The sequence below is a fragment of the Erinaceus europaeus genome, chromosome 5 (assembly GCF_950295315.1).
Source record: "Erinaceus europaeus chromosome 5, mEriEur2.1, whole genome shotgun sequence".
Lineage (NCBI taxonomy): Eukaryota > Metazoa > Chordata > Mammalia > Eulipotyphla > Erinaceidae > Erinaceus > Erinaceus europaeus.
Window position 1 is genome coordinate 115,983,254 of NC_080166.1, and position 18,062 is coordinate 116,001,315.

Genomic DNA, 18,062 nt, shown 5'->3' on the forward strand with positions numbered 1-18,062 from the left:
GAGGGGAGGGGAGGGGAGGGGAGGGGAGGGGAGGGGAGGGGAGGGGAGGTGGAGAAGAGGAAGGGAAGGGAAGGGAAGGGGAGGGGAGGGGAGGGGAGGGGAGGGGAAGGGAGGGGAGGATGAGGGGGAGAGGGGAGAGGAAGGGGAACGGGAGGGGGAGGGGAGAGGAAGGAAGCAACTACAAGCACATGGCTTGTTAAATGAAAATCTTAATTAGTATTTATTTTCATATAAGTTTGTATAATTAGCCCATTCATTTTGTCTCCCTTTCTACAACCACCTAATAGTACCTAATCTCATAACATCTCACCAGTTAAATTATAGGATATTAGGTAGAAAATGTGGTTTAAAAGGGCCAGGTGGTGGCGCGCCTGGTTGAGCGCACATGTTACAATGGGCAAGGACGCAGGTCCACACCTTCAGGGGGACAGTTTCACAAGTGGTGAAGCAGGGCTGCAGGTGTCTCTCTGTCTCTCTCCCTCTCTATCATCCCCTTCCCTCTCAAATTCTGGCTATCTCTATGCAATAATAAATATATTTTTAAAAAAAACAACTTAAAAAAGAAAATGTGTTAGGACAACAAAAGGGAATAAATAAATAAAATAAATATTTTTTAAAAATGTGTTTTAAATAGAAGAAAAATAAGCCCAAATGTGAATAAAAGGATTCAATCTCCTTTTTTGACCAGAGCACTGTTCAGCTCTGGCTGGTGGTGGTGCAGGGGACGGAACTACCTCCCACCCTTCAGTCTCTCCTCTCTAAGGAGGTTTTTATGTTGTCTGTTGAACAAGCAGTAGTTAGACTTAGACAAAAGTAGTGTTTTGCAACTGTCTTTTTAAAAATATTTATTTATTCAAGACAGAAACAGACAGGAGACAGAAGACAGAGAGAAACAGACACCTGTATCACTGCTTCAACACTTGTGAAGCTTACCTCTGCAGGTGGGGATCAGGGCTTGAACCCAGACCCTTATATATTGTAACGTATGCTCACCAGGTGCGCCACCACCAGCCCCTCTTGCAATTGTCTAAGTATGATTAAAGGGGATATATATGTACATTCTATGACAGCAAGAAGTGGGACTTTTTACGGTGATCATGCTAAGCTACAAGTATGTTTCTCCAAATTCTGTATCCTCCATAGTTTGTGGGTAGAGTGGGCTTCAAAAGAAAGTCCCTCCAAGGTCCCAGGTTCAATACCCTGCACCACCATAAGCCAGAACTGAGCAATACTCTGGGGAAGGAAAAAAAAAATTCCCATGAGAGAGGAGGGGGTAGATAGTATAATGATTATGCAAACAGACTATCTGAGGCTCCAAATTTCCGGGTTCAATCCCTCATACCAACATAAGCTAGAGCTGAGCAGTGCTGGGGCGGGGGGATTCCCATGAGAGCAGCCCAGGAGGTAGTACAGTGCATAGTGCTGACCCTCAAGCAAGAGGTCCCAAGTTTGATCCCTAGCATCTCATGCCTGCGTGATGCTCTGCTTCTTTCTCATTAATAACTGGAGGTGGGGGGAGAAAAAGTCCCATAAGGTTCGGAAGGCAAAAGTGGAAAAATGGGGGAGTCGGGCTGTAGCGCAGCGGGTTAAGCGCAGGTGGCGCAAAGCACAAGGACCGGCATAAGGATCCCGGTTCGAACCCCGGCTCCCCACCTGCAGGGGAGTCACTTCACAAGCGGTGAAGCAGGTCTGCAGGTGTCTAGCTTTCTCTCCTCCTCTCTGTCTTCCCCTCCTCTCTCCATTTCTCTCTGTCCTATCCAACAATGACAACAACAATAGTAACTACAACAATAAAACAACAAGGGCAACAAAAGGGAATAAATAAATAAAATAAACATTTTTTTTTATAAAGTGGAAAAATGGGCTGGCAAGATAGCTCAATGGGAGGATGCCTTCTTTGCCAGTATCACAACCTAGGTTTTAGCTTGGTCCCCTTGTAAGGGAGAAAGCTTCTGTACTGTGATGTCTTTCCTCTGTCTCTGACTCTCAGAAAAAGTTTGCCTGAAGTAGTGAATCACCAGTGAAGACACACACACACACACACACACACACAAGCAGCAACCACATTCAAAACTCCAAATTATAAATTATGGAGTTATTACTACTGTACTCGACACTGTCCTGGGTCTTTGGACTCAACTTCACTGTCATGAGACAGCCACTGGGTCCACAGTTCACACAGCTTCAGTCAAATAACCTCTGCATCCACAGAACACAGGGGCAGGCTCATGTACGGTGCCATGATAAGATCCACCCTAAGCTACATTAGCTGTGGTGGGTCTGGATGCCATGCAATGAAGGTTCAAGTTCAGGCTTGAACCAGTTTCCACACCAAGTTCCAAACCTTTGCAGGTTCCTGTTTCCCCTCAGTCCTCTGCCCCACCACACCACCACTCCTTCCCCAACTGTCACACCTCCTAACTTCAAATGCAGCACCAGAACCAGGACTATATAACCAGCTCCTAAAGTTGATTAAAAAAAAAAAAAGCCCCAAGGCAGCATAGCGTCTTACTCAATACTTGCAGGCCTTAGGCTTGCAGGTTCCAAGTTTAGTCTCCAGCATCACCATAACCAAAACTGAGCAGTGCACTGGTCAAAAATCAACTACTACAACCTATCTCTAGAACTACTCAGATTCAGTTTAGAGTAGAAATGTTCCCTAAGCAACAGCATACTGCAGATGGAGCTAGATGTGGGGTCCAGGCAGTGGAGCACCGGGTCAAGCACAAATAGTAGTACTAAGCACAGGGGACTGTGCAAAGATCCAGGTTCGAGCCCCCAGCTCCCCACCTGCAGGGGAGTTGCTTCACAAATGGTGTCTATCTTTCTCTCCCCCTCTGTCTTCCCCTCCTCTCGCAATTTCTCTGTCCTATCCAACAACGAACGACATCATCAATAACAATAATAATCACAACAAGGCTACAACAACAATGGCAACAAAGAGGGGAAAGGTGGCCTCCAGGAGCAGTGGATTCATGGTGCAGGCAATGCCCTATCCAACAATAGCAACAACAACAAAAAAAGGGGGGAGTTGCGCAGTAGTGCAGCAGGTTAAGCACAGGTGGTGCGAAGCTCAAGCACCGGCGTAAGGATCCCGGTTCGAGCCCCTGGCTCCCCACCTGCAGGGGAGTCGCTTCACAAGCGGCGAAGCAGGTCTGCAGGTGTCTTTCTCTCCCTCTCTCCGTCTTCCCCTCCTCTCTCCATTTCTCTGTCCTATCCAACAACAATGACATCAATAATAACTACAACAATAAAACAAGAGCAACAAAAGGGAATAAATAAATACATAGATTTTTTTTTTAAAAAAAAATGGCCACCGAGAGCAGTAGATTCATACTAGAGCCCCAGCAATAATCCTGGAGGAAGTGAGGAAGGGAGGGAGGGAGAAAGAATGGGGAAAGAGAAAGAAAGAAAGGGTGGGCTAGATGTGTCTGCAACTTCTCTGCCTCATAATATTTAATTAAAGAGAAAAAAAATCAAGCACTGCATACTAGAATTACACTTTTCTGGGAGTCGGGCGGTAGCAGAGCAGGTTAAGCATACATGGCGCAAAGCGCAAGGACCAGCAGAAGATTCCCAGTTCAAGCCCCCGTCTCCCTATCTGCAGGGGGGTCGCTTCACAAACAGTGAAGCAGGTCTGCAGGTGTCTCTTTCTCTCCCCCTCTCTGTCTTCCCCTCCTCTCTTCATTTCTCTCTGTCCTATCCAACGACAACAATAATAACTACAACAATAAAAGAACAAGGGCAAAAAATGGAAATAAATACTTTTTTTAATTCCACTTTTCTTGCCTTAGCAAAAGCACGAAGATTTACCTGGAGATGACTCAGCAGGTAGAGCACACACCCCACACCATGCACGAAGCTTTGAGACTGATGCTGACTACAAGAGGGCACCGTGGACAGTGCCAGGTGAGTTCTGGAGAGAAGAGCAGTACTGTGCTGTCTCTGCCTTTCTCTCTAAAAAAGCACAGAACAAAACTGGGCACATAAAAGTCCCAGGTTCATTCCCAGCACTGGTCAATAAAATAAAATACACTTATTTTTCATGATTAAGACGTGTATGAGAACTTTGGTAATGGTGTGGAACTACACATTGTAATCTTGCAATCTTGTAACATAATATTAACAAGAAAAGTTATTTAAAGGGTGGGGTAGATGGCGGCTCCCCACCTTCAGGGGAGTTGCTTCACAGGTGGTGAAGCAAGTCTGCAGGTGTATATCTTTCTCTCCCCTTCCTCTCTCCATTTCTCTCTGTCCTATCCAACAACAACAACATAAACAATAACAATAATAGCCACAACAAGGCTACAACAAGGGCAACAAAAGGGGGGGGGGGAATAGCCTCCAGGAGCAGTGGATTCATGGTGCAGGCACTGAGCCCCAGCAATAACCCTGGAGGCAAAAAAAAAAAAAACATATCAATGAACAGAACAGGTTGCAGAAATGACCCATAGTTTTAAGTTCAAATAATTCTAGACAAGGACACAACAGCAATTTCAAAACAGGAAAATGTTTTCAAATAGTGAGTATCAGAACTGATTGTGTTTTCAGATGAACTTGAACCCCTAATACACCCCATGCACAATTAATTATTGCCCATGAATCAAATACAACCCCACACATAAAAGTCAAGACAGTGAAACTTCTGAGAAAACACAGATTATTTGCGTAGCTTTCAGATATGCAAAGGTTTCTTAAAATTTAAAAATAATTTGTTCAAGAAAAAATGATGTGGACTGAAAACTTCAGTCCATCAAAATACTATTGGGGGGCCTCCAGGGCCTTTTCTTTCTTTCTTTCCTTTGAAAAGACAGAGAGCAATTAAGAGGGGATGGGAAGATGCAGAGAGAGAAAAAAACCTGCAGACCTGCTTCACCACTTGTGAAGTTTCTCCCCTGCAGGTGGGAGCAGGAACATGTGTGCACTTAACCCAGCCCACCACTGCCTGGCCACCTGTCTGGTAGTTTCTTATACAGTTAAGCACACATCTGCCTGTAGACTAGAAATTCCATTCCTGATATGCACCTAAAATAATACTTTAAACATGTTTGCAAGAACATTCTTATCCTTAGAGCTAAAAAAAAAAAACCTGCCAATAAGAGAGGGAGAGGGAGAGGAAGAGAGAGAGAGAGAAAGCTGCAGTACTGCTTCACCTATTCACTAAGTTTTCCCCCACAGGTGGGAGCTGGAGGCTTGAATGGTCCTTGTGCATTGTAACATATGCCCTCAACCAAGTGCACCACCACCCAGCCCCGTCTTTCTCCTTTAAATGTTTATTTTTTTTTTAATGGGCAGAAGAAGATGCTCAAGAACAGAACTGCACATGTGCGAGGTCCTGGGCTCACCCTTCAGGACTGTATTAAAAACAAAAAAAAAAACTCTAAACATATCAAATGTCTGTCAACAATAAGAGCAAAAGTTCTGGTTTATTCAATCAATGAAATTCTTTTCTTTTTTTTTTTTTTTTAAACCAGAGCACTGCTCAGCTCTGGCTTATGGCAGTGTGAGGGACTGAACCTGAGACTTGAGAGCCTCAGGCATGAAAGTCTCTTGGCATAACCATTATGCTATACCCCCACCCTCAATCAATGAAGTTCTACTCCTCAGTAAAAAAAAAGAAAAATACTGCTATTTTCAAACTTATGAATTAATCTGGAAAGTGACTTGTGAAGTGACTCCCCTGCAAGTGGGGAGCCTTACGTGGGCCTTTGCACCACCTGCACCTAACCTGCTACGCTGCTGCCCAACTCCCTACACAGTATAATTTTAAGAAAATGACACTCAAATGTGTAATTAGAAATACCAATGGAGCCAGGGGGTAAAAGCACAGATAGGGCCAGGTGTTGGCACACCTGGTTGAGTGCACCAGTGCGTAAGGACCTAGGTTCAAGTCCCCAGTTCCCACCTGCAGGGGGAAAGTTTTGCAAGGGCTGCAGATGTCTATCTCTCTCCCTCTCTGTATTCCCCCTTCCCTCTCAATTTCTCGCTGTCTCTATCAAATAAAGATAATTTCTTTTAAAAAAAGATAGCGGGAGTCAGGCAGTGGCGCAGCGGGTTAAGCGCACGTGGCACAAATCGCCAGGACCTGCGTAAGGATCCCAGTTCGAGCCCCCGGCTCCCCACCTGCAGGGGAGTCGCTTCACAAGCGGTGAAGCAGGTCTGCAGGTGTCTTTCTCTCCTCCTCTCTGTCTTCCCCTCCTCTCTCCATTTCTCTCTGTCCTATCCAACAACAACGACATTAATAACCACAACAATGTTAAACAACAAGGGCAACAAAAAGGAAAATAAATAAAAGAAGGTTTCAACAACAAAAAAAAAAAGATAGCATAAGTGGAGTTAAAAGAGAAGCAGATCTATTGTAAGGCAAATGCATAAAAGCAAACCCACACAGTGACTGAAGAGAAATTAAAAATCAAAAAAATGGGAGGTCAGGAGACAGTTCACCTAGTAGACCAGACCACACTGTTCACAATGGAGGACAGCTTGGGTTCAAGTTCCCAGTATCCGGAGTACGATGAAAAGGGGAAGCTTCACAGGCAGTGAGGCAGTGCCCACTCCTTCCCAACCCCTAGTTAAAAGGGGTAAAGGGGAAGGCCACCAAGAGCAGTAGAAAGTCAAAAAATGCAAAGTGCCAAAGAGTGGACCTGGAGGTTGGCGCAGCGGATACAGCACTGGACTCTCAAGCAAGAGTTCAATCCCCAGTGGCAGCACATGCATCAGAGAAATGTCAGGTTCTTTCTCTCTCTCCTCCTATCTTTCTCATGAATAAATAAAATCTCAGAAAGAAAGAGAGAAAGAAAGGGAGGAGAGGGAAGGAAGGAAGGAAGGAAGGAAGGAAGGAAGGAAGGAAGGAAGAAAAGAGAAGAGAAGAGAAGAGAAAGTTCATCTTGAAGAAAAGAAAGAAGTACCAAAGAGGAGAGAGGAGGAGACTGAACGGGAAGGGAGGGGGGTGCTCACAAGTTGTATTTAAAAGCTTGCTACTTTGATCGTAAGACTTCATGAAACAGGAGACCTGGGGACTGGGCAGTGGCATACTGGGTTAAGCTCCCCCAATGCCCACCTGTGTGTGTGTGGGGGGTGGAACTTCAAGATCAGTGGAACAATACTGCGTCATCTCTCTGTCTCTCACCCCTCTCAATTTCTATGATATCAAATTTTTAAAAAAGGAGAAGCAAATGGCCACCAGAAGTGGTGCGTTGGCATTATAAGCAGAGGCCCAGCAATAATGCTGGTGGGAGGTGGGAGGCGCGCAGGGGGGGGGAGGGGGGGCCTGGTGATGAATCAATCACTAGGCACAGTGATCAATACAATGTACAAGGCCCCAGGTTCAAGCCCCTATCCCCACCTGCAGGAAGGGAAGCTTCATGAGCCCTGAAACACGGCACATCTATTTCACTCACTTCCCTGTTCCCTCTCAATATCACTCTGTTGCTATTAAATTTAAAAGGGGGGAGGAGGGAGGTGGCTGCCAAGAGTGGTAAATTCATCCCACAGGCACCAAGGCCCAGGGATAACCCTGATGAAAGAAAGTTTCACCTCCCTCAGACCATTTTAGAAAGGGGAGGAATATTGCAAATAAGTTAAGCACTCAATCAATATTGTTGCAAACAACCTTTACACCGCACACATTAATTAGTTCGTCTTCATCATATTAAAGAAATGCAAACTCAAAATAAGATACAATCTCAAACATCAAATTAACAAAAAGCGTAAGTTTAATATAGCCCAATGTTGAGGAAGTAGCCTGCATGCTCATATACTCTAAATATCACTCAAATAAATGAAATAAACTAGGATACACACACACACACAACAAAATTCTCTAACAGTCTCAATTATGCTTATCTACATACCCTAAATATGAAAAGTCCTAACATGCAGGGGAGGGAGTATTACCATAAAAAAGTGGTGCAGGGTGTCAGGCGGTAGTGCAGCGAGTTAAGAGCACATGGTGCAAAGCACAAGGACCGGCAGGCATAATGATCCCGGTTCAAGCCCCTGGCTCCCCACCTGCAGGGGAGTCGCCACACAGATGGGGAAGCAGGTCTGCAGGCATCTATCTTTCTCTCCCCTTCTCTGTCTTCCCTTCCTCTCTCCATTTCTCTCTGTCCTATCCAACAACGAACGACAGCAACAACAATAATAACCACAACAAGGCCACAACAAGGGCAACAAAAGGGGGAAAAAAATGGCCTCCAGGAGCAGTGGCACTGAGCCCCAGCAATAACCCTGGATGCAAAAAAAAAAGTGGTGTAATTAAGACAGCATTTTGTAAAAGCATTTTTATCATAAAGAGGCAGAGAGAAATCAAGAGGGAAGGAGGAGAAAGAAAGAGAACCAACCTGAAGCACTGTTTCCTTGCTCCTGAAGCTTTCCCGCTGCAGGTGGGGACCAGGAGCCTAAACGCAGGTTCTGGCTCATAATAACATGTGAGCTCCAAGTGATGCACCACTGCTCAGCCTCTAAAATAATGTGGTGAGCTTTTTTTAAAGTAAGTTTTCTGTGGTGGGGGTAGATAGCATAGTGGTGATGCAAACAGACTCATGTGGTGTGAGGCTCCGAAGTCCCAGGTTCAATCCCTCACACCACCATAAGCCAGAGCTGATCAGTGCTCTGGTAATAAATAAGTACAGGGCCGGGTGGTAGCACACCTGGTTGAGCCCACGTTACACTGCACAAGGACCTGGGTTCAAGCCCCCAGCCCCCACCTGTAGGGGGAAAAGCTTCACAAGCAGTGAAGCAGGGCTGCAGGTGTCTCTGTCTCTCTCCCTCTCTATCACCCCCTTCCCTCTTGATTTCTAGCTGTCTCTACCCAAATAAATAAAGATAGCTTTAAAAAATAAATAAATAAGTTTTCTAGAAACTGTAACAGTTGATTGATTATCTTTTAGGTGAAAAGAGTAGGTTTTCTTTCTTTTCTAAAAAGCTTTTTTTAATATTTATTATTTATTCCCTTTTGTTGCCATTGTTGTTTTATTGTTGTAATTATGACTGGTGTTGTTATTGTTGGATAGGACAGAGAGAAATGGAGAGAGAGGAAGACAGAGGGGGAGAGAAAGACACCTGCAGATCTGCTTCACCACTTGTGAAGCGACTCCCCTGCAGGTGGGGAGCCGGGGGCTCGAACCTGGATTCTTATGCCTGTGCTTTGCGCCACATGCGCTTAACCTGCTGCACTACCGCCCAACTCCCAAGCAGTTTTTATTTCTTCCCTGTACCATCAGAACTTTTTTACTACATACATTTACTTATAGCTTTTTTTAAATGTCCAATTCTTTTCCACACTCCATTCCTCCCAAACTTTGAAACTAATTTCCCAGCACCCTCCATCCTATCCCAATATCTGAAAGGGAACTGAAATTTCCTGGTGGAACTTGTTAGAAAGAGCAATCATTTTGAGGTGAGGTAGCATAATGGTTATGCGAAGAGACTCTCATGCCTGAGGCTCCAAAGTCCCAGATTCAGTCCCCTGCACCACTATAAACCAGGGCTGATCAGTGTTCCGGTAGGGAAGAAAAAAAAAAAAAAGAGAGAGAGAGATGTAATTTTGGATATCAATCTGGGAGTTTTCTTTAAAATCTCTCCACTTCTCTCAGACTAGACGAGATGAAAGAAGAGAAAAGGAATCTCTAAACTGCCTAAAGAACCACACAATCCCTTGTTTCCTTTCTCAGGCCCCTAGCCATTCACTCCTAGACATACAATAGTTGTGACTGTAATATCCCTCCTGCTACCAGTCTTACATCTAGTCTTGGCTAACCTCTCTCACACAGAGAAATAGTAGTCTCAACTGTAATTGAGCAGGGAGGAAACTCAATTAAGGGCAAGGGTCCTTCCCCTCAGCCCCCATCTTCCTCAAGTCTCAGTACACTGATGCAGTAGGCAACCACTACTCTACACTCCTACAGAATCTGTCTCAGTCTTATTGAGTGCATACATTCTGTGTAAGTACAGAAGTTTAATATTGTTCACTGTAGTTGAATTTTGTTAGAGCATTCTCTGTCAAAAGGAGAGATAGACAAGTGGGATGCTTCTGCTTCATGGACTTGTAAAAATACTGAACAACAGTTTCCTGCTTTTTAATCAGTTTTCCCACTCTCTTTAGCTGACAAATTTTAAGTTTTATGGGAGTAGGGTGGTAGCGCAGCGAGTTAAACGAAGGTGGCACAAAGCGCAAGGACTGGCTTAAGGATCCCGGTTAGACACCCACCCCCACCCCCACCCCCACACCCCACACCCCCACCCACAGGCAGTGAAGCAGGTCTGCTTTGTCTCTTATTCTCCCCCTGTCTTTCCCTCCTCTCTCCATTTCTCTCTGTCCTATCCAACAACGACAACAACAATAATAACTACAACAATAAAACAAGGGCAACAAAAGGGAATAAATATATTTAATAAAAAATATGTATTTCAATGTCAAAGTAGCAAATTTATCCTTGATTTTGAACTGACGAGAAAAAAAGGTTATAAAAACCTTTTTCAAGTATGCAGGCAAAGTTGTAATCAAGTGCTTCAAAAAAGTGGGGGGAGTGGAAGGTACAGAGCATAAAGGTTATGCAAAGAGACTCTCATGACTGAGGCTCTAAAGTCCCAGGTTCAATTCCCTGCAACGCTTTGGACTCTCAAGCATGAGGTCTCAAGTTCGATCCCCAGCAGTACATGTGCAAGAGTGATGTCTAGTTCTTTCTCTCTCCTCCTAAATTTCTCATAAATAAATAAACTCTTAAAAAAAAAAAAGTGGGGGAAGACCTGACCTCATAATTCTGCAATTTAAGAAATCAAAACTGGGAATCATTAAGCAAAAAAAAAAAAAATGTTAATAGATTTTGGTGGGGGTAGATAGCTAATGGTCATGCAAAGAGATTCTCAAACCTGAGGCTCCAAAGTCCCAGGTTGAATCATAAGCACCACCATAAGCCAGAGCTGTACAGTGCTCTGGTTAAAAAAATAAATAAAATAGGGGGTCGGGAGGTGGCGCAGCGGGTTAAGCGCACGTGGCGCAAAGCACGAGGACCGGCGTAAAGATCCCAGTTCAAGGCCCCCAGCTCCCCACCTGTACGGGAGTCGCTTCACAGGCAGTGAAGCAGGTGTCTACCTTTCTCTTCCCCCTCTGTCTTCCCCTCCTCTCTCCATTTATCTCTGTCCTATCCAACAACAAACAACATCAACAATAACAATAATAACCACAACAAGGCTACAAGGGCAACAAAAGGGGGAAAAAATGGCCTCCAAGAGCAGTGGATTCATGGTGCAGGCACTGAGTCCCAGCAATAACCCTGGAGGCTAATTAATTAATTAATTAATTAAACTTTAAAAAATAAATGCGGGGGGCCGGGCAGTAGCACAGCAGGTTAAGCGGACATTACACAAAATGAAAGATCCAGCATAAGGATCAGGGTTTGAGCCCCCCCCCCCCCCGGCTTCCCACCTGTGTGTTGGGGGGGGGTTGCTTCACAAGTGGTGAAGCAGGTCTGCAGGTGTCTACCTTTCTCTCCCCGTCCTCTCTCCATTTCTCTCTGTCCTATCCAACAACAATGACAATGACAACAATGGTATTGACAACAGCAACGATAAACAAGGGCAACAAAAAAGCAAAAAGTAGCCTCCAGGAGCAGTGGATTCACAGTGCAAAGCACCGAGCCCCAGCAATAACCTTGGAGACCAAAAAAAAAAAAAAAAAGTAAAGGAAATGCAAGAGGCCAAGTGGTGGCACACCTGGTGAGCACTCACATTACAGTGCTCTAGGACCCGGGTTCAAACTCCTGGTCCCCACCTACAGGGAGAAAGTTTCACAGTGGTGAAGCAGGGCTGCAGGTGTCTATCTCCCCCTCCTCTCTTAATTTCTCCCCAACTCTACCCAATGATAAATATATTTTTTTAAAAAAAAGTAAGTAGACTGTTCAAGAGTCTACAGGGTCATGACCCAGGAGGCGATGCGGTGGATAGTCTTGGGTTCACGAGGTCCCGAATCCAACGTGGCAGCACATGCACCACAGTGACGCTCTGGCTCTCTCCTACTCCTTTCACAGATAAATAGATGATCAAACAAATAAATCTTTGAAAATCTACAGGGTTTATTTTTAAATTTTATTTTACTTAGGGGGCCAGGTGATGGTGCATCTGGTTAAGCATACATACTATACTGTGCAAGGACCCAGGTTCAAGCCCCTGGCCCCCCACCTGCAGAGGGAAAGCTTCACAAGTGGTGAAACTGAGCTGCACGTGTCTCTGTCTCTCTTCCTCTCAATCCCCCCCATCAATTTCTCTGTATCTAATAAGTAAAATTTTAAAAGATGTATTTATTTTATTTATATCATGACAGAAATTGGGAGGTAGGGGTGCTAGAGCATTATTCTGGCATATTTCATGCCAGGGATCAAACTCGGAACCTGAAACTTCCAAGCTCAGGATCCTACCCACTGCTCTAAATTCCAGGCCATTTGGTTTATTTTTAACATCATTTATTAACAAGGAGGGGGAGAGAACCACAGCATCACTTTGGCATATGTGAAGCCGGGGCTCACACTCAAGACTTCTTTTTTTATTATTATTAGTGATTTAATAATGACCACAAGACTGTGGTATAAGAGGGGTGCAATTCCATACAATTCCCACCACCAGAGTTCTATATCCCCTCCTCTCCATTGGAAGGTTCCCTATTCTTTATCCTTCTGGGAGTAGAGACCATAGATCTTTATGGGGTACAGAAGGTGGGAGGTCTGGCTTCTATAACTGCTTCTCTACTAGGCACGGACGTCGACAAGTGGATCCATACCCCCAGCCTCTGTCTTGCCCAAGTAGGGTAGGACTCTGGCGAGATGAGGTTCCAGGACACATTGGTGAGGCTGTTTACCCAGGGAAGTCAGGTCGGTGTCATGGCAGCATCTGCAACTTGGTGGAAGACTTCATTCTTGTAAGTCCAGAGTTTTAGCCACTGAGTCACCTCCTGGGCTACACAGGGTTTTTACTCTTTTTTTTTTTTTAATTGCCAACGGGGTTATCACTAGGACTCCGCACCTGTACTACAAATCCACCTTTCCCAGCAGTAGTCATCTTTTCCTTACTCCCCCCACCCCCAGCCTTTCTTTGATATGACAGAAACAGAGAGGATGAGGGAGATAAGAGAAGGAAAGAGAAAGCAAGACACCTGCAGACCTGCTTCACTACTTGTGAAGCCCCTGCACATAAACCGGGGCTTGAACTCAGATCCTTGTCCACGGTAACGTGTTCTCTACTGGGGGCACCACCAACCAGCCCCCACTGGATTTATTTTTAAAACAGTACTTTTGGAATTAACAGTCAAAAAGGAATGCTCACACCAAATACATTTTCTCTACATGTCAATTAATAAACTAGCTCATTTATTAATAGAAGTTAAAAAAAAAAAAACAAAGACACGTCTTACAACAAAATAATGTCCAATGCTAGCTTTTCCCATTACTTTGCAAGTTTCACAAAAAAAAATAAATGCCTTGGCAAGTAATGTTGACAATGAAAGACCAAGGAGCTGTTTTCAGGAGACAGAGGCATTCTAAAGGTTACCTTCTGCAACAACTGAAGTGGACTGATTCATGGAAAAAAAATTATTTTAAAAAATACACTCTCAAACAGATGGTTAACCTTGAAACTCTATTTCTTGGTTGAAAGAGTGAAATGAAATGGGTAGAAAGTATGGATAGAACAAAAAGATACCTAGGAATGATTCTAAATATGGCTTAAATCCGGAAAAAGCAGTGCAGAGCATAAGAAAGCTTCTAGGAGACCTCAGTCAAGGCTGTGCCAATTCCACCACATGACAATCAATGTGACTGTGGATTAATCAATTAAATTAGAATCTAATTTCTCGTGTATATGAAAAGCGCAGGGCTGGGAGACAGCAAGCAAAGTGGTTATGCAAAAAGACTTTCATGTCAGAGGTAATTTAGGTCCTAGATTCAGTCCCCAATACCACTATTGCCAGAGCTGAGCAATTGCTCTGGTAGAAAGGAAGGGAAGCAGGTAGGGAAATGGAACAGTGGATAAAGCATTGGTCCCTAAAGCATGAGTTCAATCCACGATCATGTGTGCCTGAGTGACGTTCTTACATTAACAACCTTTCATTCATAGCTGCATTTAGCATTGTAAAAAGTAAGCATCATTAAGTTTCAACTAGCTAACACATGAGCTACGGAAACACAAATGTATTCTTTTCTAACATATATGACACATCTGTCATCCAACCCAAATCACTGTAAGCTGGCCTTTATGTTCTACGAACTTATCACCAAAAACAGAACAATTCCAATGCAGAACAATCCTGATTCTGAAAGAAAGGACCAGAAAAAACACAAACTCAAAAAAAAAAAAAAACACAAGCTTTCCTCACAAGTTTTAGGCATATTCTACCAGTCCACTCAACAATAGGACAAGCCCTGTCTAGTAAGGGTTGTTATTTTATTTTAGGATTAACACATTATTGATAAAGTCTTATCCCCACAATGCTATTTTTTATAACTGTGGCAATTTTAGAATAAACTTAAAAATTCAAACAATCTCTATTCAACAGTCAAATTAGTGAGTGCAACATGTGAAATTTAATACAAAGCATCTCACAACACAAAGCACTATCACTGAGAATCTCCTCTAACTTTAGGGGAAAGACAAGCATAACTAGAAAAGAATAAAAGTAATTATAACATTGCAAACGTTAATAGAAGACTCAACCTTGACCAAAAAAAATAAATAAAAAAGAAACAGAAAAATCCTTTTGGTGGAGTGGGCACACTTGGTTAAGCATGTTACAATGCACAAGGACCTGGGTTTGAGGCCCTAGTCCCACCTGCAGAGGGAAAGCATAGCGAGTGGTAAAGCAGGTCTGCAGGTGTCTCTCTGTCTCGCTTCCTCTCTATCTCCCCCTACCCTCTCGATTTCTGGCTGTCTCTATCCAATAAATAAGGATAATAAAACTATTTTTTAATATGTATTCCCTTTTGTTGCCATTGTTTTATTGTTGTAGTTATTATTGTTATTATTGGATAGGACAGAGAGAAATCGAGAGAGGAGGGGAAGACAGAGCCAGGGAGAGAAAGACACCTGCAGACCTGCTTCACAACCTGTGAAGCGACTCCCCTACAGGTGAGGAGCCAGGGGCTTGAACCGGGATCCTCACCCAAGTCCTTGCGCTCCGCACCACCTGCGCTTAATCCGCTGCATTACCGCCCAACTCCCTCAAAATTATTTTTTTTTAAATAGGTTTTATTATCGGGAGTCGGGAGGTAGCACAGCAGGTTAAGCGCAAGCGGCGCAAAGCGCAAGGATCCATGTAAGGATCCCGGTTCAAGCCCTGGCTCTCCACCTGCGGGGGAGTCGCTTCACAAGTGGTGAAGCAGGTCTGCAGGTGTCTTTCTCTCCCCCTCTCTGTCTTCCCCTCCTCTCTCCATTTCTCTCTGTCCTATCCAACAATGACGACATCAATAACAACAACAATAAAACAAGGGCAACAAAAGGAAATAAATATTAAAAATAATCCTTTTGGGAAAAATATAAACACTACCTTATCATTAAAAATATTTACATCCTCAGGCAAATATTTAACATGAAAGACAGAGAATAAGAACAAACCACTAGCACATGCAGTGAGTGCCTGGAATGGAACAGGGGACCTCATACTTTTAAGTCCCAAGTTTCAACCACTGCATCACTTCCTCAGGCTGCAAACAGGATAATTTTTCAGTCATCAAATAGTTTTAAAAACTGCTTAGTATTGAAGCATCTTAAGTGTACCATTCTCTCTCTCTCTCTCTCTCTCACACACACACACACACGCACAGACACACACATACACACACACACGCTCGATACCTTCACATATATGTACAGGAATATTCTCAGCTAAGGTGTGCCAAAGGCAAATTTCTGAGACTAGACGCATCTAAACATACAAAGTCCCATCTTGAAACTTTCAACTACATATTCAAGATAAAACTTAGATTTTTTTTCTTCTATCACCAAGTGTACAAGATTCTTTCTCAAACTGACCTGCACACAGCACATGAATGCTCATTTTACTGTCCTAAAAATTGCTAGGCATACGTACTGCACAGTGCCCTTCCCAGCGCTTATTTGGCTTGATACCGCTTTCGCGTGTTTAACTATTGCACATGAGCTGATAGACACAATGCGCTAAGCTGGAACTTGACCTAGAGGAGTTCACTGAAGAACAATGAACGAGTACTGTCATTCACGTTTGGAGTGACCACGACGTATTTGCAGATCACCCCGCAGCAGCTGAAGCACGACTGGAATCTCTACAGGTTCTTAGAAAGGCACCCAACTCACTCAGCGACTGCAGAGCGATCTGCAAAACCCGTGAAGGCAGGGCTCAGACCCAAGTTCCCGAGAAGATCTCATCAGCAGGGCAAGTAAGAGCTGGACACGGCCACAGAGCCCAGCCGTCAGTCCAGAATGCAAGTTTGAGAAGCTCGTTCCCGCAAACACAGGGATAAAGCTCCGGGGTGGGGTGAGCCTGGATGCTCCCTGGACGGCGCGGGGCTGCCGCCTTTGCAGATTCAGATTCGCTCGCTCGCTCGGGATAACTGCACGCCGGCTGCACGCAGCTCCGACACACACACACACACACACACACACACACACACACACACACACCGCAAGGCAGCAGCAGCCGCAGCAGCCTGGAAAACAAACCAGGTTGTTTTTTTTTCCCCCACCCCTGGAAGAATAAAAAATAAAAAATAAAAAAAAACTTTGCAAGTGTCACACCGCCAAGCGGGGCTTGCAAAGCGGCCAACTCCTGGCCGCGGCAGCCCGCTCCCGCCGGCCTCCCCCTCCGACACCCCCGAAGGAGCTGCCGCGGGCAGCCGAGCGGGTCCGGGGCCGGGAGCCCCCCACGGCCCTTCCCCGGGCCCCCGCGTCCGCCCCGCACCAGCTCCCCGAGGCCCCCGCGCCCCGAGAGCCGCCGCGGGGAGATGTCATCGCTCCCGGCCCGGCCCCGCGCTCCCCGCCCCTCGCCCGGAAAGGGGGGGCGGCCGCCCTCCCGCGGGAGGATTCAACAGGAGCGCCGCGCCGCCCGCCCGCTCGGGGAACAGCCGCGGCGCGGCCGGGGGAGGGGGAAGGGCCGGGGCCGGGGCCGGGGCCGGGGCCGGGGTCGGGCTCCCGCGAGGACCCCCGGCCGCGCGCAAGGTCACCGCCCGCCGCCGCCGCGGGCGCCCGGGCCCGGCCAGGGCGGCAAGTTTAATTTCCCGCGACGGCGGCGTGGAGGCAGCGCGCCGGCCGGGGCCTCCCCACCCCCACCGCCCGCCCGCCCGGCAGCCCGGCCGCCCGCCCGGCCCACGCCCCCGGCCCGCGCCGCGCTCCCCGGGCCCGGCCGCCGCCAGGCTGCCCGCCGCTGCAGCCCCCCGCGCGGGGAGGCGAGTCCCGCCGGGCGGGCGGCGCGGGAGCTCCGACACCGACACGGCCGCCGCCGTGGCGGGCGCTGAAAAATGGGAGCGCGGAGACCCGCAAGCACGGACGCTTGCTTTCCGCTTGCTTTCCGCTTGCTTTCCGTTAAGCGGATCGCTGCCTACCTCCGGGCGCCCGCCTCGCTGCTCCGCGCACTCCGCTGCTCTCCGGGAGCCGCCGCCGCCGCCGCTGCATCCAATCGCCTCCTCCCCCTCCCCTTCCGCAGCCAGCCCCGGCCGTTCCTCCTCCTCTCTGCTTCAAAATGGCGCCAAGCGCTCCTCGGCGGCTGCTCCAATCGAACCGCCGCGGACAGCACCCGGGGGCAGGCAGAGCGCGCCATGGGTGCGCAGCGCCCCCTGCCGACGGCGCCGGCCCGCGGGGCTCCGCTCCGCCCTTCTGCTCGCTCCCGGCCCCGCGGGGCTCCGCTCCGCCCCTCCGCACGCTCCCGGCCGGGGCCCGGGCCCCACTCGCTCGCTCGCGCACGCCGCCGCCCGGCCACGCCGCTGCTGCAGCCGCAGAGGAGGGTCGACCACTGGCCGCTGTCAGTGTTTGCTCTTGACATCGACCGCCTGGCCGAGCGTCACAGAAATTGTCATGTGTCCCCCAACACACGACAAAAAAGTTAG

General features: G+C 46.7%; 1 protein-coding gene across 1 annotated transcript in view; it reads right to left on the reverse strand.

Moving 5' to 3' along the window:
• Positions 1-17,694, reverse strand: part of PDS5B (PDS5 cohesin associated factor B) — a 168,220-nt gene extending 150,526 nt beyond the window's left edge. The window contains exon 1 of the mRNA XM_060191870.1: positions 17,562-17,694. The gene's annotated coding sequence lies outside the window, so the exon portion shown is untranslated. The remainder of the gene's footprint in view (positions 1-17,561) is intronic.
• Between the last annotated feature and the right edge of the window lie 368 nt (positions 17,695-18,062).